This window comes from Ovis aries, chromosome 14 (genome assembly GCF_016772045.2).
Source record: "Ovis aries strain OAR_USU_Benz2616 breed Rambouillet chromosome 14, ARS-UI_Ramb_v3.0, whole genome shotgun sequence".
NCBI classification, from domain to species: Eukaryota; Metazoa; Chordata; class Mammalia; order Artiodactyla; family Bovidae; genus Ovis; species Ovis aries.
This window is the reverse complement of record NC_056067.1, coordinates 18189564-18210919: the sequence shown is the minus strand read 5'-3', so window position 1 is coordinate 18210919 and position 21356 is coordinate 18189564. Positions and strand designations below refer to the sequence as shown.

The window sequence follows — 21356 nt, the reverse complement described above, 5'->3', positions numbered from 1 at the left end:
TCCAGTGGTTAAGAATCCACCCGCCAAGGCAGGGGACACGGATTCGATGCTTAGTCTGGGAATATCCCACATGCCACAGAGCAACTAAGCCCAAGCACCACAACTACTGAGCCTGAGAGCCCTAGAGGCCCTGCTCCACAGCAAGAGGAGCCACCGCAATGAGAAGCCTGAGCACCGCAACTAGGGAGAAGCTTCTGCTCGCCGCAACTGGAGACAGCCCGTGCAGCAGGGAAGACGCAGCGCCCAGATAAATATGTGTGAACCGAAGGTGGGACTAGGTTAGTAAATTACACTTGATTTTTTGAGCATAATAATAGCGTGAGAGGAGGGCATGGCAACCCACTCCAAGGTTCTTGCCTGGAGAATCCCCATGGACAGAGGAGCTTGGTGGGCTACAGTCCCTGGGGTCGCAGAGTCAAACGCAACTGAACGACTAAGAACAGCAACACAACAGCATGATGATTACACAAACATCTTTAAAGGTAAACAAAGCCAGTCCCTCAGTCATACCAGTCACACTTCAAGTGCTCAACAGCCACACACAGCTAGTGGTTATCACATAGGCCAGTGCAGGTATGGAGCCCCGCTATCATCTGGAAACTTCTCCTGGAAAGCACTGCTCTACTACATGTAGGCCTCTGTTCCATCTCACAGAATTTTGGGGTACAGTATGATGGGGGGGTCAAGCTCCTTTTTCTGAATGGGCATCTGATTACCCTACTGGCCTTAAGTGAAACCACATTCTTTCCTCAAAAGTGTCATGGAGCCACGTTTGTCCTAAGTCAGGTGGCCACACGCGTGAAGTCTGTCTGCAGGATTTCTTCTGCCCCAGCGGTTCTTGTGTGAAGACCTCACTCACTCGATTACTGGAGCTTTTCAGTGAGTCTTAGACCCGAACACCAGCTTCCCTCAGAGCACCGCCCTTGCATTAATAATACGTTAAGTTTCCACCTAAGACTGAACTTTTCTAAAAGGACCCACTGACAAGCTAGCAAGTTCCACTTCATAGAAAATAAAACTGAACCTCAGAGAAGAACACAGCGGCCCCTTAGTGGCAAAGTTGAGAGCAGACCCCAGGCTTGCAATGCTCAGCCCAGAGGGTCTCCCTCTCTCTCCAGCACCATTCATATATTTACTCATTAGTTCATTCCCCAAAGGCTTGCTAATCATGCCTATGGCACACCAGGCCCACTTCTCTCGCCTAGGGCTCCCAGTCTCCAGGGAGAGAAAGTTACCCAAAAATCTGCAATCCCTAGATGCAGCCACTGGAGCCTGGGGTGGCTGCCACGCTCTCAATAGGAATCTTGGGTCAAGGGAGCGGACCGGGAGTCCAGGCCCCCAACATCGTCCTGGCCTGCCTCAGGGACAGGAGCCAGGGCAAGGCGGGTGGCAGGGGGCAGGGGGCAGGGAGGCAGTCAGACGCGGGAAGGCTCAGGGCAGTCACAAGAGCTGCAGATGGCCACTGGGGCAAGCTGCAAAGGAACGTCAGTCCAGGGACTCCAAAGATAGAACAGCAGGGCACCCAGAATCTCAGCGGCTAAGTGAAGACCCCCAGTGAGCACCAGCTGCCTTGAGTAACCCGGGGCCACCTTGAATCAGGACCCACTTGAGGCATCATTCCATCTGGGAGCTCCTGTTCCTCAAATCCTAGGTACAAAACAGAAAAACCACATACTTGGAGGCAGAGGAAGGGGCTCTTTGCCAGAAGTCCAGGCCCCTGCGCTCCTCCTGGGCCCAGACAGGTGTCCACAAGCCTTGGCAACCACCTCTCTAACCCAGGCAACCCTGAGGGGGTTGAGCCAGGGCTGCCAAAGTGTTCAAAGTGCCTGGACAAGCTACAAATCTGAGTTCTACATGAAATACCTGTCTTCAAATGTTGATAGCTAATTTTTAAAATTTGTGTGGTATCAACAGCCAAAAGTGACAAAACAACCCAAACTTGGAAACAACCTAAATATGCATCACCAGATGAATAAAGAAGATGCTGTACAGATACATAATGGACACTACTCAGCCAAAAAAAAAAAAAAGAATGAAATAATATCATTTGCAGATGCAGATGCAACTAGAGATGATTCCACTGAGTGAAGTCAGAAAGAGGAAGACAAATGCCATATGATGTCACTTACACGTGGAATCTAAAATATGACGCAAACAAACTTATCTACACAACAGACTCAGAGACATGGAGAACACAGCTGTGGCTGCCCAGGAGGCAGGGGGAGGGAGAGGGGGCACTGGGAGTTTGGGGTTACTAGATGCAAGCTATCATATTTAGAATGAACAAACAACAAGGTCCTGCTGGACAGCACAGGGAGCTATATCTCCTGGGATAAACCATAACAAAAAATAATATTTTAAAAAGAATGTCTATATGTGTATAACCGAGTCACTCTGGTATACAGCAGAGGTTGGCACAACACTGTAAATCAACTGCAGTTCAGTAAAAAAAAACAATCCTAAAATTCACGCAGCACAGCCCATGCGTTTGCCACCTCTAAATCGACACTCACTAGTCTTTGTTCCAGCACAGGCATGTTTGAGTACTAACCAGCCCTGCGCCGAAGGAGTCACTGAGCAAGATGGGGTGCTTGCCCCGAGAAGCCCCCTCTCCAGGGCACGTGAACCAGCTGCAACAGCGCCACACCAGGCGCCCGCAGGCACATCTCCACTCTCACCCTCTTAACCTGTCGGGCAAAACCGAGCCCAGAGAGGCTGAGCGGTGCCTAAAATCACACAGCTGGAGCTGGTGGGCAGAAGGGCTGGGACTCAAGCCCGGGGCTGCCAGCTCCCAAACCAGGACCCCTTGGCCCGGCCTCATGGTTTCAGTCAACAGGGAAAGGCTTCCCTACAGAGCTCCTTCCAGAAGCAGCAGCTCCCAGGGGCTGAACCAGCTGCCAAAACTATTCACAACACTGACTGTCTCTGTGGATGGGTGCCAACCCCAGGGCACCAGGACTGCCAGCCTAAGAAACCCAAACTCCAAGGGGCCAAGGCAGCTCTCCACCACTGCTCCATCCCCCTGGTGCAGCCCCAGAACAGACTGTGGGTGGCCAGGATGTGCACAAGTGCACCCCTACCCACGTGTGTGTGTACTCATACATACAGACATGCGCACGCGCACACGCGCGCACACACACACACACACACACACACACACACACACACACCCCACAGGGCCTTTCACCCTCAACGCCAACCTGCCCTTCCAGGCACACAAAGCCTGGCTGAGCCAGGCAGGGAGAGGGAGGGATTAGCTGAAAGAATCCTCAGAAACTCAGGCCCGGTAAACACTTCTTTTGGGGATCTAATTAGGCCACCTCCTGGGCAACAGCAGGCGGGCGAGAAGGTGGACAATGGACGGCATGGGGACTGGACCCACCCAGGGATGCCATCCAGCTTCTGGAACAAACGGAGCAGTGCAAGGCCAGGCTGGGAGGAAGGGCTATGGTACTACCTCCCACAGACAAGCCAGCACCTATGGGTATCTCTATAGGCCATGCGTGCATGCTAAGTCACTTAAGTTGTGTCTGACTCTTTGAGACCCCATGGACTGTAGCCCGCCAGGCTCCTCTGTCCATGGGATTCTCCAGGCAAGAACACTGGAGTGGGTTGGCATGCCCTCTTCCAGGGGCTCCACAGGCCAGCTCCTCCCCAAAATGAGACCCAGAGGCCTCTCTGTCGGGGCAGGTTTCAAGGCTCTTCTGCCAGTGCCAGCTCAGTTGGCAACTCGGAGGCCCCTCTGAGCCCCTGGATGAACTCCTGCCCCGTCTCCAACAAGCATTTCTGCAGCCTCAGCTCGCAGGCCTTGTGACAGGAAGCTCATCCCCTCTCGGGGCAGTTTCTCCAGCACTGGCGCTACTTGGGCTGTAAGTCTGACCTTAGGTCAAGCCAGGCCCAGCCCACTCGCCTCCGCACTCCCTCACCCCCGTCCCCCGGAGCCTGTGTGAACTCCATGGACACCCGGAGCAGAGACCTTAAGGCCCCGTTACCTGGAGGCGCTGGAGTCCCAGGCTCCCCTCGCTGTCACTCCCACCTCACAGCAACGCTGGTGGGGGAACGGCCACTTCTCACAAAGGAGGGGGAGGCCCCAAGGGTCCAGTGGGAAGGTGTTTCCTGCTCCTGCTAGGTGCGCTCCTCTCCCCCTCCCCCAGCCCTCAGTCCAGGGGGCACGTGACCCAGGTCTGGCTCATCAGCACAGTCTCTCCCAAGCCCCAGCGACTGGTTTAAGGATGGTGTGTGCATGCGTGCTAAGTCGTTTCAGTCATGTCTGACTCTGTGTGACCCCATGGACTGCTCTAGGCTCCTCTGTCCGCGGGAGTCTCCAGGCATGAATACTGGAGTGGGTTGCCATGCCCCCTCCAGGGGATCTTCCCGAGCCAGGGCTCAAACCTGTGTCTCTTACGTCTCCTGCATTGACAGGTGGGTTCTTTACCACTAGCGCCACCTGGGACGGACGTGGGACCAAACCCAGTGCGAGTCCTCGTCGGGACTTCTGCTGGCCCACGAGGGAAAGATGCTCGCTTTGCCAGTGGCCTGAGCTGGCAGCCAAGGGAGCCAGACAGTGACAGATGTGGCAAGGAAGCCCACATGGAGAGCTGGAGAGAGACGGAGCCCTGCGCATAGCCCCGGGGCCCCCGGATCCAGCTCTGTCAGAGGCGCAAGCAACCCCAAGAGGCTGACTCACAAGGGACAATCAACGCCCCGCTACAGCTGAAGCCAGAGTGAGCTTCAGGCACTTGCAACCAAGAGTCCCAAGGTCCATGCTAGGCCTCCTGCCCCAGTGTGCTGTGTCTGGAAAGCCCTCATGGCCCCTTGAGGATCCAAGCCAAGAAAAGTTGGTTCAGAGGTGGGAGGAGGCCCCTGAGACACAACCAGTCCCGGCTGAGACCTCCTCCGGGGAACCCTCCCCACCCAACCCTGGGTCTTATACCTTGGCCACCAGGTCCCTGACTGGCCGGAGCAGCAGGGGGCCCCAGGCTGCAAGAGGCCGGGTGCTCCCTGCTTCTTCTCCAGTGCCCTCCAGAGACTCCTGTGCAAGAGGAGTTAGGGAGCCAAGGGATATGCTTAGGCAGAAAGTGGCAGCCGGGGAATCAAACTTGCTCCCCCAAGTGGCCCTGGTGGGCTCCGCACTCCCTGCATCCCCAGGGCCTGTGACTGAGCGGAACAGACCATCAGGGAATCTACTGGGTGCTCACTGTGTGCCCAGCGCTGTCTGATTGAATCCGCATGCCTGCCCTGTAGGTGAGACTCCTGTATCTCTTTTATGGATGTGGGAACTGAGCACAGAGAGATTCAGTTACTTGCCTGAGGTCACACAGCTAGTAAAAGAGAGCCAGGATTTGAATACAGGCCATCCAGGGTCCTGCCCATCTCCCTCTCAGTACTGATATCCGCAGAACCCAGAACATCTCCAAATGCCAACCCCTTCCAGCCCTCCCCGTTTTCAAGGCTCCAGAGAGAGGGTGGGGGGCAAAGTGGACTCTGTCAAAGTCCCTCCCTCTGCCTTCCAGGGGCAAGATCAGGCAACCATGCCAGGGAGCGTCCTCATAGCCAGCAAGATCAGGAGGGCCTCATCCTCCAGGAAGCCCTCTGAGCTACCCTCACACACTGTCTTCTCCCTTCCCTGCAACCAAAACAGGACTGGGGTCTTCCTGTCAAATACTGATGGGCAGGGGTCCACATTCCTCAGCTAGAGGAGCTGGAAGGAGGGCGCTAGGACCTCAAATTATGACTGCAGGAACTGGCCCTCTGGGTGCTCAGGAAACCCTTCCCCAGCAGAACGGGCTGATCTCGCAGCCCCCTCCCAGCCCTACCACACCCCTGGGGGAGTGCTAGCCCACCCCAGCTTTCACAGACACAGACAGGATACCCACTTCCTCACCCAAGCAGCACTGGCAGGAACCCAGCCCGGCTTCCTCTGGCCCTGCCCTGGCAGGCCCCATTGCTGCGCAGGGCCTGGTGGCCCCAGAAAGGGGAAGTGGGGCCTCGGGGTGTGAAGCGGGGCAGGCAGGCAGGCCTAAGGAGAGGAGAGGCCCCACTTGGGCCTCTTGGACCCGTCCCTGCGCCCACGCTCTGCCCACGTGACCATACTGCGGCAGGCAGGAGCCCCCCAGCCCAGTGCCCTCCAGCCCAGCGCCAGGTGACTGGCAGGCTTTCTGATCACGTTAATGTCACCTCCCTCAGGAGACCCTGAGTTCTGTGAGGGGAAGCCAGTAGCCGCTCTGCCAGGCCCAGCACAAACAGGCACCCTCTCCAAGCCATAGCTCGTGCAGGAGCCCAACCTCCCTCTGCCTACCATTCTCTCCCGGCGCTTGTCCCTATAGAGTTCTTCCAAGAAGCCTCTCAAACATCCCCGCACTGCCTCACCAAACTGATGTGGGATTTGAGTCCATGTCCTGCAGCTGGACCCTGGCGGGTGGTTGTGGGACAAACAAACGGATGAGCCAAACTGAGCCTGGCAGAAAGCTGGCAGAAAGCAGGCAGGGCGGCTTCGGTGGGGGTTGGCACTAAGGCATAAGATGGTGAAAGCAGGCAAGAAGGCCTCCCGCAGGACAGGCAGCACCTGCCGCGGCACCCCTTCGCCAGGTGATCTGCGCCCGGGGGGGAGGGGGCCTGGGTTCGAGTCCCAGCTCTGTGCCTTTGCCCATGTGAGCGGCAGAGGCTCTCAGGCTCCACACTGTGTTCTCACCAGCAAGCTGATGGCCAAGGTAGGGGAGAGTGAGGCACGGGTCCTCATGGCCAACAGGCCACGTTAGCGAGGACAGAACAGCACATGTGCCCAGAAGCAAGCTCAGGTCCTAGAGCTGAGAAAGCCCAGCCATTAGTCCCCACAAGAGAGACCGAGGTGCAAAGGGGGCAGAGTCCCTGACAACCCTCTACCTGACCTCCCCACCCCCGGTGACCGCCAGAGTGCCACCAGGCAGCAGCAGAAGCCAAAAGCCCCAACAGCGTAAGTCCCCAGCCAGCCCTGCCCCCCAAGACCCGCAGGCGGACTCCAACCCAGCCTCCAGGGAGCGCAGGCGGCCACTCAGTCCTGGGGTCCAGACACCTGAGTCCCAGCCCCCCGGCTCTGCCAACATGCTCTGTGACCCTTACCCGATCTGGGCCATGGTTCTCCCTCTCGCAAAGGAAGTACTTAAGTCAGATCGCAGAGGCCCAACAAAAAGAAGTGTTGTCACTTGGCCCCAGAGGGCTAATCCTAGGGGTGGGGTTGGGAATTGTTCTTTGTTCCTGAAATCTGCCCTTCTGCTTCTCCATGGATTAGGTATGACCTAGCCAATCTCTAAAACACAAACAGCCCCAAGGTTCCAGCCGCCAGGGATAATAAATCTGGCCTGCCATCTCCTGCACCAATTCTAATGAGGGGTAGGGACTGCCTGGAAAGAGTCCATCTATTCATTCACTCATCTTGACAGAGATTCACGCACTCAGGGCTTCAGCAGATGTGCACCAACACCTTCTGCGTGCCAGCACCCAGGCCAGAGGCCAAGAGCAGACTGGGCTCCAGGCCCAAGTTTTCAGAAGGCAGAGACTTCAGTGCCCCCTCCCCCCAGGTGTGCAAAGGGCTCTGCACATAGTGGGTGTTCAGGCAGCAGTGTTGATTGACTGACTACTCAACCAGGCTCTCATATCGGAAAGAACAGCTATATTTTCTCCGCACTCTTGCCTGAAATTCCACCGTTAGTGATTCATTCCTTTAAGCCCTACCTTTACTAGGCTCCCCCTTTAGACTAAAACACTTTCATGCCCATGTTTCATTCCTGTTCCCTTTCCCCTTGATAAGGAAGAACAGAAAGGGGAAGTCTAGCTGGCCTTCAGAGACCTCATGTGGTGCTAGTCCTGCCCAAGGAGTCAGAACAGTGTGCTTCCCATGACCCACCCAGTGGGTCCACTGGTAATGGTGGATTTAACCCAGAGTAGCCACTGTCCTGGAGACGGCAAGAAAGATTTAGGTTTAAGTCTTAACTCCAGCACTGCTAGTTGCCTGTTGAAAAAGTTAGCAAAACCCAGAGGAGGGAGAGAAAGCTTGAGTCATAATTTATACTAGGATGATTTCCAAAGAGAAAGAAGCAATGAGAGAATTCTCAAATAAGGCTGCAGTGACTAAGTCCTTTCTAACCCGACATGAAACCTAAAAGTCATAATGAAAAGACTGATAAATTCATTACAATTAAAATTTTTTTTCTATATAGTAAAAGCTATCAAAAGCAAAATCAAAAGATGAGCAAAAGATTATGGAGACATTTGCAATTTTTATCCCAAGGAGCTAATTTCCCTCATATGTAAAGAGTTCCTACAAATCAAAAAGAACAGTAACCTAACAGAAAAATGGGAGGAGGGTATGAACAGAAAATTCACAGAAGGACAATCTAAATCTTTCAAACATTTGGAAAGAAACTGACTTCACCCATAATAAGAGAAATGAAAATTTAAAATACTATGGAAAACCATTTTTATATATCTATTTGGCAAAGATCAAAGCATTTCACAAATCCGTGTTGGCCAGCCTGGGGGGAAGCAGACTTCACCCTGGCAGGCATCAGATTCAGCACCACCTCTGGGGTGGGCATTTTACTCATACCTCACCGAGTGACTAATGTACACACACAGCTGTTGACCTGGCAAACCTATTTCAAGTAATTTATCCTACAAACACTTTCACATGTGTAAAATTTGACTTATACTCAAGATTATTCATTGCAGCATTATTTTTTAGTAGGAGAGACTGAAAACAATGTGTGTATCAGTCTGGAGAAGATAAATCACAATACGTTCTTATGGTAGAATACTATGCAGCTGTCAAAAAGATACAGCAGCTTGAACTGTACCATGGCAGGGCATCCTGTGAAAAATCCACACGGGGAAGGTCACGCCTGGAATGGATTAGGACTGAACCAGGACATAGAAACACCAAAACTACTGCTTTAACAGAGTGAACAAACTTTCTCATTTTCAGCTTCTATTTCTATGGTTATAATACAGCTTGTGCAATTTTTAAAGTTTTCAATAGAAAAAAACAAGATCTATCGTATACACAGTACCTATCGTTAACAATACTGCACTGGATACTTAGTTTTCAACATGTAGATTTTGTGTCCACCCCACTCCAGCACTCTTGCCTGGAAACTCCAACAGGCGGAGGAGCCTGGTGGGCTGCAGTCCATGGGGTTGCTGGGAGTCGGACACGACTGAGCGACTTCACTTTCACTTTCCACTTTCATGCATTGGAGAAGGAAATGGCAGCCCACTCCAGTGCTCTTGCCTGGAAACTCCTATGGGCGGAGAAGCCTGGTGGGCTGCAGTCCGTGGGGTCGCTAAGAGTCGGACATGACTGAGCGACTTCACTTTCACTTTTCACTTTCATGCATTGGAGAAGGAAATGGCAACCCACTCCAGTGTTCTTGCCTGGAGAATCCCAGGGACGGGGGAGCCTGATGGGCTGCTGTCTGTGGGGTCACACAGAGTCGGACACAACTGAAGCGACTTAGCAGTAGCAGCAGCAGCATAAAAATAATAATGATAAATTAAAAGTGGGGAGGAAACTTTGGGCTGTGAGGGACAGGCACACAACAAAGATTGTAGTGATGGTTTCGTGGGTGTATACATATCTCCAAACTTATCGAGTAGTACACAATTAAAATGCACAGCTTTTTGTATGTCACTCATACCTCCAAAAAGAGGTTTTTCATAAATACATAAAGTAAAAAATCAAGGAGAAACTCAAAGGGCACTATAAAGCGATTGATAACTGAAGTGATACTCTAAATATATTAACATAGATGTGTTCCTGGCAGGTTTGTCAGAGTGGGTGTATATGTGTGTGTGCACAGATATATAAACACGTATGTGAATACCCCAAACATAAATGTATGTGTTAGTCGCTCAGTCATGTCTGACTCTTTGCGACCCCATGGGGTGTTGCCTGCCAGGCTCCTCTGTCCATGTGATTTTCCAAACATTCAATAGAGTGTATAAATCAAAGAGCTTCCCAGGTGGCTCAGTGGTAAAGAATCCACCTGCCAATGCAGAAGACGGAGAGACGCAGGTTCAATCCTTGGGTCAGGAAGATCCCCTGGAATAGGAAATGGCAACCCCCACCAGTATTCTTGCCTGGGAAATCCCATGGACAGAGGAGCCTGGCTGGTACATTTCATGAAGTTTCAAAGAAATGGATACAACGAGCGATGGACTGAGTATACACACACACAAACAAAATAAGAAAAACATAAAAACGAACCCCAGGTTCGTCACGACCCTGAAAAGTCATCTATCCTTTTTGAGCTGCAGTTTCCTCATTTGAAAAAAAATGGGGTAATAACCTGACTCTCTAACCGGTGCCTTGCTGGGCTCGAGAGAGCACCTGTCCACTGGATCAAGGAAGGTAGGCCCGAGCCGGAGAGAGCCTCCAGGCAGCACCAGGTCCTCACCCCCAAGGCCTCTAGGGCTGCGGAGAGGAGAGAAAGCACAATACCCCTCCCTCAAGGCATGCTCTGCACACCCCGAACCCGACGGGGAGACAGAGGGCAGGAAACCAGCCCATGGGCGTCCCTGACCCGTCAGCCTCTGAGCACCTGCTGCAAACAGGCAAAGTCCCTGCCTCCTGGCCCCCGGGGCGGGTTAGGGGTGCTCTCACTCTACTTTCAGCCAGGGGAACCAACTCTGCGATCGCAAGCTACTTGTCCAAAGCCTCCTAGCTGGGATGCGAACTCTGAGCTGCCCGCTCCAAGGCCCAGGCTCCTTCCAAGCCCCACATGGGCATCTCCTGATGTGTGCTCTGTCCAACCACAAGGCCGTGAAAGACACACACACAGAGCCATGCACACGGAGCCGTGCACGCAGGGCCTCATACAGCCCAGTCCCTAGTCACAGGCAGCACTGGCCTTACCATTCTCTTCTTCTTTCTCTAAAGATACCCAAGACTTAGTTGCTCAGTCATGTCTGACTCTTGCGATCCTATGGACTGTAGCCCACCAGGCTCCTCTGCCCACAGGATTTCCCAGGCAGGAATACTGGAGTGGGTTGCCATGCCCTTCCTTCTCCAGGGTATCTTCCCGACCCAGGGATCAAACCTGGGTCTCCCACATTGCCGGCAGACTCTTTGCCAACTGAGCCACCAGGGAAAACCCAGAATCTGCCTGCAATGTGGGAGACCCAGTTTCGATCCCTGGGTCAGGAAGATGCCCTGGAGAAGGGCATGGCCATTAGTGGATTACAGATTCTGAGAAGCCCTGTAAGAAAGCAAAGCTGCTGAATTAATAAACACGGCTAAACACTTGCCAGTCTTCTTGGTTCATGAGGCTCTTTTCTCATTAAATCTCTAATGAATCCTCTTTGGGAAATGCTGACTCCAACATCTCAACTCAGGGACCTTCCCCCAAGAAGCATCATGAACAGAGGTCAATGTCTGCCCCTTTCCTGACAGCCTGGGAGCTCCCTGAGGCTGGGGCCCAGCTCCCCCACCACCACCTGACCCTGAGCTGGGTTGGATGGGCACACGGGGACCAGCCCTAAGTCTGACCTTCAGGGTAGGGTACAGGGAAGACGGGAGGAGACCCTGCGCTCAGGCAGTCTCCAGCTGGGGAAACAATCCGCCCTGGGGAAGAGAAAGTGGAAGAGAACACTAACCAACCAGGAGAGACCCTCCTGTCCTACTCCCTGCCTCTCCCGTGCCTTGCTTCAAAGTGCCCCTGCCTCAGTCTCCCCACCTGCTGCAAGCAAAGCAGTGCAAGGGACACAGACCTAAGGAGCTCTGCCTCTAAGCCCTCTCTGGGCCTGATTCCTCCCAGGGCAGGAAAGGCCCCCAGGGCCTGCGAGGTCCCTCCTCGCTCAGGTGACCAGAAAAGTTAGCTGCAGAGAGGTGAGCGGGACAGGCAGAGGGACAGGCACCCCCACACAGAATCAGCAGGCCCTGCGGGGCTTGCAGCCTCCCCTTGCACCCACGGAGCCCAGCGAGGCATCATTGCTGAGTCCGGCTCCCGAAGCCACTGCCCAGAGACCCCCACCAGAGAGCCCAGCCCTCACCCAAGGTGCCGAGACCCCCCTTCCTCGAAGCTTCCTGAGAACGGTGTAAGGTCAAGGGGGCACATCAGGGGGGAGAAGGGGGAGGGCTGCCTGGTGAAAGCCCAGCCCGGAGCCCGGAAGAGCCCTTTTGCAAGGGAAGCAGCTATAGCCGACCTCCTCCACACCCCCTGAAACCACAGCCCGGCTTCCGGAGCCGCAAACACAGGGGCTCAGGAGCCCCTCCCCACGGCTCTCCCCCGAGTCCAAGCGCCCCCATTCCTAGCCCACCCCTTCCCTTCACAGACTGGTCTTCCAGAGCCAGGCTCCCCTGGGCACTGGCAGTTGCCGTGATGGAGCCTAAGTCCACGGCAGCCACATGCCCCGCCAAACCCAAGCCTCCCCTGGGATCTTCCCCAAGTCCTCCCCTCACCTCGCCCCACGGACAATGAGCTCCGTCCTACTCACCCCTGCCCAACACGGTCCTCCAGTGCTTCCTGAGGCCCTCTTTGTGGCTGTGAGATTTGACTTTTTTCGGTTCCCCAAACAAGCCCCACCCTTCTGTCTCCAGGCTCAGGCAGCCTAAGAGAGCTGCCTACCTCTCCACCCCCTAGCTCCCTCTGCCTGGCAAACTCCTGCATGCCCTGCAGAGCCAGGCTGAGCGGCCACCTCCTCCAGGAGGGCTGCCCAATCTGGACTCAGAGCCTGTGTGTCCCACCACAGCACAGAAATCCTGGCCTGTCGGCCGGTGTCTGGCCACACACTGCCCCGCTCTCAGGACCCAACACTGCCTGGCACACAGAGGACACTCATACCCCAAACTCACGAACTGAGTCAAAAACAGCCTGCCCTGAACTGCGGAGCCTGGGCCCCAAGCCTGGTGTCACTAGTCCTGTCTGCATGAGCTTTGGCAGGTCACCTGCCTCTCAGGTCTCCCGATTCTCACCTGAGCAATGGAACAAATACATTCCCTGGCTTCCCGGCCTGTTCTGGCAGTGAAATGACCTAATGGCTATGAAAACTCCTTATAATATCTAGAAACTTCTCACGGGGAAGGGGGCTGACCTTGTGGTGCTGTTTCTACCTCAGCCCAAGGCCCGTGTGCTGCCACCCAACGGGTGCTCACTGGGCTCCTGCTCACACCAGGTACCAGGTGAGGTGCTCGCTGGAGCTACAACAAACACGATGGGTGCCGGGTCCCTGTGAGCCCCTGCTGGGGGAGGGGAGAGACTAGACGTGGGCCACATAAGCCCCTCGAGGCGGAGAAATGCCGGGGTGGGCGAGGGCAATTGTGAGCCCAGGAAAGCCTAGTGGTCGAGAGCACAAGCTCTGAGACCCAACAAGCTAGAACCCCAGCTCCACATCAGATGGGCTGAGTGACCTGAGGCACATTCATTAACCTCTCTGGGCCTCTGTTTCCTCATCTGCAGGATGGACATGTGATGGTACCTAAGGCCCAGGGGCCTGACCCAAGAGGCTGGCACCCAGGGAGTGCCATTGCTTGGGGCCACCCCAGACAGCTCCACACACAAGGGGTGGGCTGGAGAGACTGATGTCACTCCCACTCCATCATCCAGCCCAGAAGAGAGAGAGAGAGAGAGGTGGGCCTTGCGGGGCAGGAACACAGCTGAGGACCAGGGTGCCTGCAACAAAGACCTCACAACAAAACCTCACTTGCTGTCAGCCCCCGAAAGGCAGCTCCTGTCTTCTCTCACTCCCCTGCCAGAAAGCAGACTGGCAGAGAGATCCCAGGGTGCCAGCCCCTGACCCAGGCCTGCCTGGGAGGCGCAGAGGCACCCCTTCCCCAGGGAACCTGGGCAGCGGCTCCAGGGAGTCTGGGTGTTCAAAACAAGATGCTTCCCCATTAGGCCAGGGCCCCATTAAAGTAATGCCTCCAGCCAACTTCAAAGAGCTCCTCCTCCCAGAGCCAGATGGGGGCTTGAAGGAGATGCCAAGGAGTAGGGCTCGGGGAGCAGGAATGGGCAGACCCGTGGGTTCCCTGGCCCGCACGGCAGGGAGGTGGGTGGGAGGCAGAGTCAATCTGCCTACTGCAGAGATGGGGAGACTGAGGCAGGAAGATGGGCTGGCCAGCCCAAAGCCACAGCTCCCCGCTGAGTGCGGCCAGGGGAAACGCCTCCAGCACAGCTCTGACCGGGGAAGCACACCAGCGTCTGGGCCTGTTTCCCCACCGGTGTAGGGAGGGGGCCACACCCCAGGATCCTGGCCCTCCCCCCACTTGGCCAGCCAGTGATGGCAGGAGCCCCGGACCCAAGTCGGCTGCACCTGAGGTGGTGAGCTAAGCCACTTTCAAGGGCAAGGAGGCTCGGATCCTGAAGACAGAGCCCTTCACCCAGTACTCTGGGTCCCAAAGGTGGGGGGTGGCACCACTGCCTGCATCTCCCCTGGGGGCCTCCTGATGCCTGAAAGCCAGGCCCGCTTCGCTGCTCCCCACCCACAAGTGGCACGAGTTCCCCCTGGGTCACAGGCACCCTGCCTCCATCACTCCCCCAGCCCAGCTCAGCAGAAAGCGAGAGGAGGCGGGCCTGGGGGCCAGGATCCCGTCTGAGGACCAGGGTACCCGCAACCAAGGCCTCAGTTTGTTTTTTTCCATCAGTCACGGCTGCAGGTAACTTCCTTCGTGGTCCAGGGGGGTGGGCGGACAGAGGCACAAAGAGGAGCAGGGAGCAAGGGGGTGGGGGCTCCCGGTGCCCGCGTCTTCTCCTGACCTCAAGGACTCCTGAAGCGGGAAGAGGTGACTCAAGGCATGAGAAGGGGGCTGAAGTGGGGAAGCACTCTGCGCAGAGGAGGCTGCAGCTGCTGCTCAGGTCAGGGGCAGGCCCAGAGTTTAGCAGACAGAACAAGAGGTGGGGGCAAGGATTGGGGGGCGGGGAAGGGCGAAAGCCAGGAGAAGGGGTTTGAACGCAAACGGGACAGGAGGAATTGATCCATCTGTGTGTTAGGGGAATGCAGGAACCCCACGGGCCTCGTCTCCAGGCCCAAGGTCAGCTGTCCCGGCCCCCCTTCACCCAGGGTGGGCTCAGTCTAGCCCCCAGCACAGCACTCTGCTCAGAAAACACCGATGGAGCAAGACCATCAAAGAGATCAGCAGACGGACGGAGAAAGGGCGACCCTGGGCGTCACGGGGAGAAGGTCGCCAGAGAGGCGACTTTCAGCCATCTTTCGGTGAAAAGGTGACTTTTCACAAAGGGGGCTCATTCAGCCCGCCCCCCCAACCCCGAGGCCCTGTTCTTCTGGAGGCGCAGTGGGTGGGGACGTGGGGAAAGGGGTGTGTGGGGAGCAGAGGTGCCGCGGCCCCGCAGGCCTGCGCGGGCACTGGGCAAGGCCCTGGCCATGACAGAGCCCCTTGCGAAATCCGTGGGCTATGGCAGGCTGCGCTGGATGCCGATGGCTGTCAGGTGGGCACCGGGCCACCCTCTTTGGAAGGTGATGGCAGGAGGAACCACAGGCGGGCGAGTGAAGACTCCACAAGTGAGCCTGGGCTGGGAGGGCGGGGGCAGAGCTGCTGGGCCCCTCGGGCAGAGGAAGGGGGGCTCGCCACTGCCGGGAACATCGAGGCCTGAGTCTGCTGGTCTCGGATGCCTGGGAAGCATTTTTCAGGCCTTTAAGATTACCAGCAACCTGCCTGGGGGCTGCCACTTTACAGAGGAGAAAACCGAGAACCCAGAGACTGTGACTACCCCGAGGGCTACAGGGAGGCCCCTCAGCAATACCCTTCAGCCGGCCCTGCCCAGAGCCCCCTCCCCTCCCGGGTTCCCTGCTCCAAGGATGCCCACCCTCCCACCCAAGGCAGGACGGGGGAGAGAGCCCCAAACACAGCTGCACGCCAGTAACAACGGCAAACACTTCTGCACGGGCAGTGGCCTCTCCATGCCGGCCACGCCATGCACGCCCCTTCCTTTACTTCTACAGCTACCCAGCACGTTGGGTACCACGTGTGACCCATTTCACAGATGCAGGAGACTAGCTCAATCCCCTGCTCATCTTGTACACTGCCAGGAGAAGGCGGAGGGGTACTGAAGCCAAGCCTTCATCCAGCTCTGCCTGGAGGCAGGGGTCTGGACCCGATACCGAGGCCTCACTCACCGAGCCAGACTACCTCCCAGCTCTCGGCGACTGAGGCCTTTCAAAGGAAAGGAAACGCCGTTGGCACTTCCTACTCATCCCCAAGACCTGACCCCACCAAAGGCTGGACGTGGCCACACTGACTCAGAAGGGGGGACCCCCTCTGCCGGCTTCCTCAGAGACCCTGAACTTTCCCGGCCGAGTTAAGCACTGACCTCAGCCTAGGCAATGAGATGTGGATGCCTGCCTTTAGCTCACTATGAACGTGCCCACAGCAGGAGGAGAGAGGCGAGGGACAGGCCCGGCCACCCCTTGGTGACCCAGCAATGCCGGGATGGCAAGTCACGGAAAATGCCAAGGGCTGGGTCACGCACCTCCCCACGGAGGCAGGACGCCGGCGCGCGTCCAGGAACGCAGGCCCCGCCGAGGCGAGAGCCCTGACTCAGCCCCGGGCACCCCGAGCTGGGGCAGACAAGACCCTCTGCCAGGAAAGGCTCGCCCCACCGGCCCTCCAAAGCCACCCAGAGCCTGTTTGGCCGCGCTCCCCCACCAGCCCCTCCAAAGACGAGGCACAGCGTCCCGACCCCCACACCAGGCCTCAAACGTGGCGGCTCGCCCTGAAGGCAGCGCACGCCAATGGAAGCCCCGAGGACTGACTCCCTGTGTGACTCAGGACAAGACCTCGGGCTTGCCCTCCACAAACAGGAGGCAGATGACACTACCACACCGGGCGGTGGGGGTTGGAGGGGGTGGGTAGTCAGGGAATGGGTTAAACCAATAATTACAAACTGTAAAAGAGGTACCCGTCCTCAAAGCAACATCAAGTCGGGCCTCTGTCTCCTCTGGAAAAGCACCTTTGGCTTTTTGGAAACCCCATTTTTGCCCCCAACCCCCACCCCCACTGCACCAGCCCCCATCCCCAAAGGGCCCACAGGAAGCCTGCCTGTCCCCATACCCACTTCTGGCAACGAGGCCCCACGACTGCCCTTCACCCCCTACCTCACCCCTGGGAAAATGGTCGCCAGCAAACAGTCACTTGTTTTTAGCGAATTACCCCTGGAGACTCCCCCACGAAGTTCACACCTTCCCCGCTGAGGGCAGACACGGCACAACCTGAGAGTCCTCCTCCCCCACACCCGGAGCCACAGGAAAACTCCAGGAAGCCCAGGGCTCGTCTGGAGGGGGAGGCCCGCGGCCGGGTCAGAAACCAGGGCTCTCAGATGAGCCTTCCAGACCCCGCACCCCTGGACGCCCACACTTCCTGTGCAGCCGACCCCGCTGCACTTCCTCTTAAGTCTCCCCGTTTCATTTCTGTGTCTTCTTTAGCCCTGTCCAAGCCAAAAATACATGCATGAAGTAACAGGTCCTATTTACAGATTTTTTTTTTTTTCCTGAAACACATTAAAACGAATACCTACATTTTAAGCACGTTCATCCACATGGCTAAAAGCAGCTGAGGAGCAGTTCCCTCCCTAACCTTAGGAACGGTGGTCTAGTCACCCCTCACATGTCCGTGGTGGAGAGAGCCGGTGACAGCCCACGGTCACACAGCTATTGCAGGCAAAGCCAGTCTGGGCTGCGGCCGTCCATCCAGGCCTTGGGGCCAGGGGGTCTGTCTCCTGGAGGTCAAGCCCAGCCCTCCGCTTTCTCTCCCCCTCCCTATCCTCTCCCTCAGGGGCTGGCCAGGCGGCAGAAGCCCGCAGGGCCTGCTGTCCTGACCCCCATGTGATGACATGGACAAGAGGGCTTGCTTTGCCCTGTGTCTGTGTCTGGATAAATGGGCAGAAAGATCCAGGAGAACCCACTCCCCATGGTCCCTATTGCTCGCCCCAGAGCTTTGGGCTGAGAGGACTTGGAGGGAAGGAGAGGCTGCTCCGTCCACTTTCTTGAGGCGTCTTGGTTGTCTCTCGGGCATGCGTCACTTTCAGAGTGTGGCTTTGGTTTATTTCTGTTCTTTTTTTCAATCTAACAAAATAAATTCAATTGCTCTTCCCTCATTCACTTTTACTTTCACTGAGAAAAGTAAAGTGTACTTGTAAATGTATAGCTACAACCTTGAAAAGAAAGGTGGACACCTGAGAGTCTGTGGGTCATGGCAGTCTAGGTGGGCCGAGCCAAATGACCCCCACCACAGCTGTAACAGCAGCTTCTTGTCAGGCTGAGACACGTCAGTGACCTTGTCCAGGAGCCCCCACACCTGGCCATCCAAGGCCTCCCCTACCGCCAGTCCAGATCGTGTCCACCCATGCCCCGGCCAGGCCTGCCTCGTGGGGAGGGGTGCTGCCCAGGGGCCCCAGGCTTCTAGGACAGATGGCGCCCCATCCCCTCTGTCCTCTTTACCTGGCTTTCTTCCAGGGGTCCCCCAGCAGCTGGGCCAGGGTCAGAGCCCGCTCAGAGTTGACCGTCGCCTGCCCCTCCTTGGCCAGCATCCAGACTCACACACGTGAAGGCTCCTTCCACCGGCTACCTAATGAGAGTGACTCACATCTGGACCCACAACTTCCTGCTCTGGTGGTGGGAGCAGCAGAAAGGCTAACGTTGAGCCCTCAGCTCAGCCCCTCTCCCAGCCACAGCAAGAGCCCTCGACAGAAGTCGGGGGGAGCCGTCAGGCCAGGCTCTCAGCTCCAATGACCTCATGGAAATTGGAAGCTTTAAACTGGAACAATTTTCATAAAGTAAAAATAAAACAAGCACCCAAAGCCTGCATTAGAAGCCTGGTGATGCTGGCTGGAGGCAGGGGGTGAGCAGCACCTTAATGAGCAATTAAGAGGCGACAGAAGCCTGCCAGGGAGCCTCTTCCTAGCTCCGCCTCTCACACAGGGCCCTGAGCCTCAGTTTCCTCACCCACACAGTGAGGGGGCCTCATCCCTCTCTAAAAGGTCAAAGGTCTCCAGTCTGGCTTGCCACCTCTCCATCTCACAGCTGCACCCCGCCCCGTGCTGGGGCCAGGCCAGGGGCCGAGGTTAAGGCCCGGGGTTGGAATCCCTATTCCAAAGAGCCCCCAGACAACCCCAGCACCCCTGCGTCCCTGGAAGCCACGCATCAGGCTCCAGTTTCCCCTTCCACTTCAGGCCTCAGCTTCCCTTCTGGAATGGTGGGATGCTCAGCGGTGAGGCGGGAGATAGGAAGGGAGCAGGGTGCACAGACGGCCCCAGATGGAGGGGGAAGCACCTCCTGGTCCGCAGGGAGTCCCCTGAACATGTGATATGGGGACCTGGGGTCATTTTCTACCTTGTATCCTGACAGTAAGCCGTATTGTTCAATAACAAAGAAGGGTGTGCTAAATCCGTCAGTCGTGTCTGACTCTTTGCAACCTCATGGACTGTAGCCCGCCAGGTTCCCCTGTCCAGGGGATTCTCTGGGCAAGAATACTGGAGTGGGCTCCTCCAGACAAGAGAATGGAGCCCAGTTTTCCCAGCCTTTGCCCTCCCCAGGTCTCCCCTCCAGCTCCTTCCTCAGAGGAGGCACTCTTCCCTGCCAGCCTGCGGCACCCTGAGCCCCAGTCACTGGGCACTTGGCACCCCACCCTCACACCAGCTGCGAGGTCCCAGCAGGCAGGACCTGGGGTCAGCATTTAAACAGTGTGCTGGGCACCACGCCCAGCCTCAGGAGGAGGTCCTGCTATCATGCCCATTCTGTAGAGAGAAAACTGAGACTCAGAGAGGCTACTCACTTGCTCAAGCACACACAGCTGGAAAAAAAAAAGAACGGGAAGAGCCAGAACTGAGTCTCAGGTCTGTCTGACTCTATAGCTGGTGCTTTCAACCACTGACATCGTGACCCTCCCCAGGGGCAACGAACAAACGGCTTCCCTGGAGACAGGCTGCTCCTGCTGGAGAAACTCCCCTCCGCCCCCCCCCCCCCCCCCCGCCCCGGGAGCGGCAGCTGTGGGCTTCCTCAGCCTCAGGCAGGGAAGGCTGGCTTTCCTTCACTCAAGGTGCCAGGCGCTCAGCAAAACCTACCCCTCCCCTCTCACTCCGCAACATCCCCCCTCCTCCCTGTGGGCAGGACCCCTCTCGGGTGCTGGGGACACAAGCGTGACTTGGACACACCCCCTGCCAGGCCCACTTTGTGACAAGGCACTAAGATCTGGGAGGGGCATCCTTGAAGGTGAGATACACGGTCCAGAGCTCAGGGGACAGAGACCTCACCCACCTAGAGGAGGAAGAGGCCCACAAAAGGGTGTCTCAGGCTAGGGAGATGGCCCACTCAGTGCCTGGCTGCTGCGTGGGAGCCACCAGTCCACACACAAGAGAGTGGCCAAGCCGTGAAACGGTGGGCAAGACAGAATAGAACTGCAGCAAAAACAAGGCAGACACGGTTGGCAGTCGGCCAAGAGACAAATAACGCCGAGCGCTGAGCAAATAGTTTGGCCCCAGTTGACAAACCCAGATGTCAAGCCCTTCCCCCTAGGGAAGAAACCCCAGAGCACCCCAGGCAGATGTCTGGGAGGGAGTGCGGACAAGGAAACCATCCGCACGAGAGCTACCACACCCCAGAGGAGCCCTGAGAAGGGTCCAAGCAATCAGGCTGGTGATTCACTCTCAATACAGTCCTTTGTCCCATGAATATGGGATCAAGAGGCCGAGAGCTCTGCAATCAGAGTCCCCATCGAGTGACCTTGGCCCCGTTGCATTACCTTGGCCCATCGTAAAGTCAGGGTGACATCATCCAGTGCCTTGGGAGACTGTGAGGGTTAAGTGAGAAAGGTGTGTAGGGCACACAGCAAGTGCTCAATGATAGCCGAAGATAAGGAAGGCCAGACAGAGGGTGCTCTCCAGATCCTGGCTCTACTGCATGCCTGCCCTGGTCAGAGACCTTCCACGGCTTCTCGGTGTCTCCTGAGTCAAATCCTGGCTCCTCCACTTGACCCACCCCCACGCCTGGCCCAAGTCATCTCTGCGGCCTGATCTCCCGTGACCCCACGATCCAGCTGCCTCACCCCGCCGTGCCCTGGCTCAGGCCTTCCTGCCACTTGGGATGGTTAAAATGCTACTCATCCTGCCAAGACAAGGACAAATGCCACCTTTCCGGAAGCAATGTCCCATCGTCACCTCCTCTGGACCACAGGGCTCTCCTTAGAGGATACACACTGCCATATTCCTTCCATAGCTTCCACTTCCAGTAACAGCTCCCTGTTCCTACGGGTAGTCAGCCCTTTGGCGAGGGGGTGGGGGGGCTCCTGGTCAGTGTCCACTGGGGAATGGGCAGGTGACTCTAAATGCTCAATTCTGGGACTTTTGTAGGAACTCAATGGAAAAAAAAAATGATGC

At 56.5% G+C, this 21356-nt stretch overlaps 1 protein-coding gene and 1 long non-coding RNA gene across 24 annotated transcripts in view; one reads left to right on the top strand and one right to left on the bottom strand.

Annotated features, from left to right (window-relative positions):
• Nucleotides 1–21356, bottom strand: part of ADCY7 (adenylate cyclase 7) — a 64485-nt gene that overhangs the window by 31151 nt on the left and 11978 nt on the right. For 2 of the 23 annotated variants that reach the window (XM_042231593.2, XM_060397925.1), the window contains exon 1: nt 17167–18561. The exons of 14 other annotated variants lie outside the window; for them this stretch is intronic. The gene's annotated coding sequence lies outside the window, so the exon portion shown is untranslated. Of the gene's footprint in view, nt 1–12024; nt 12514–17087; nt 18562–21356 lie in introns of those variants that run through there. 7 more of the 23 variants (XM_027977823.2, XM_027977820.2, XM_060397928.1 and 4 more) reach the window with 6 other exon arrangements.
• On the top strand, nt 14922–18080 carry LOC121816476 (uncharacterized). Its single transcript, XR_006056092.2, has 3 exons — nt 14922–15191; nt 15390–15489; nt 15931–18080. It is a non-coding gene; the product is annotated as an uncharacterized LOC121816476 (long non-coding RNA).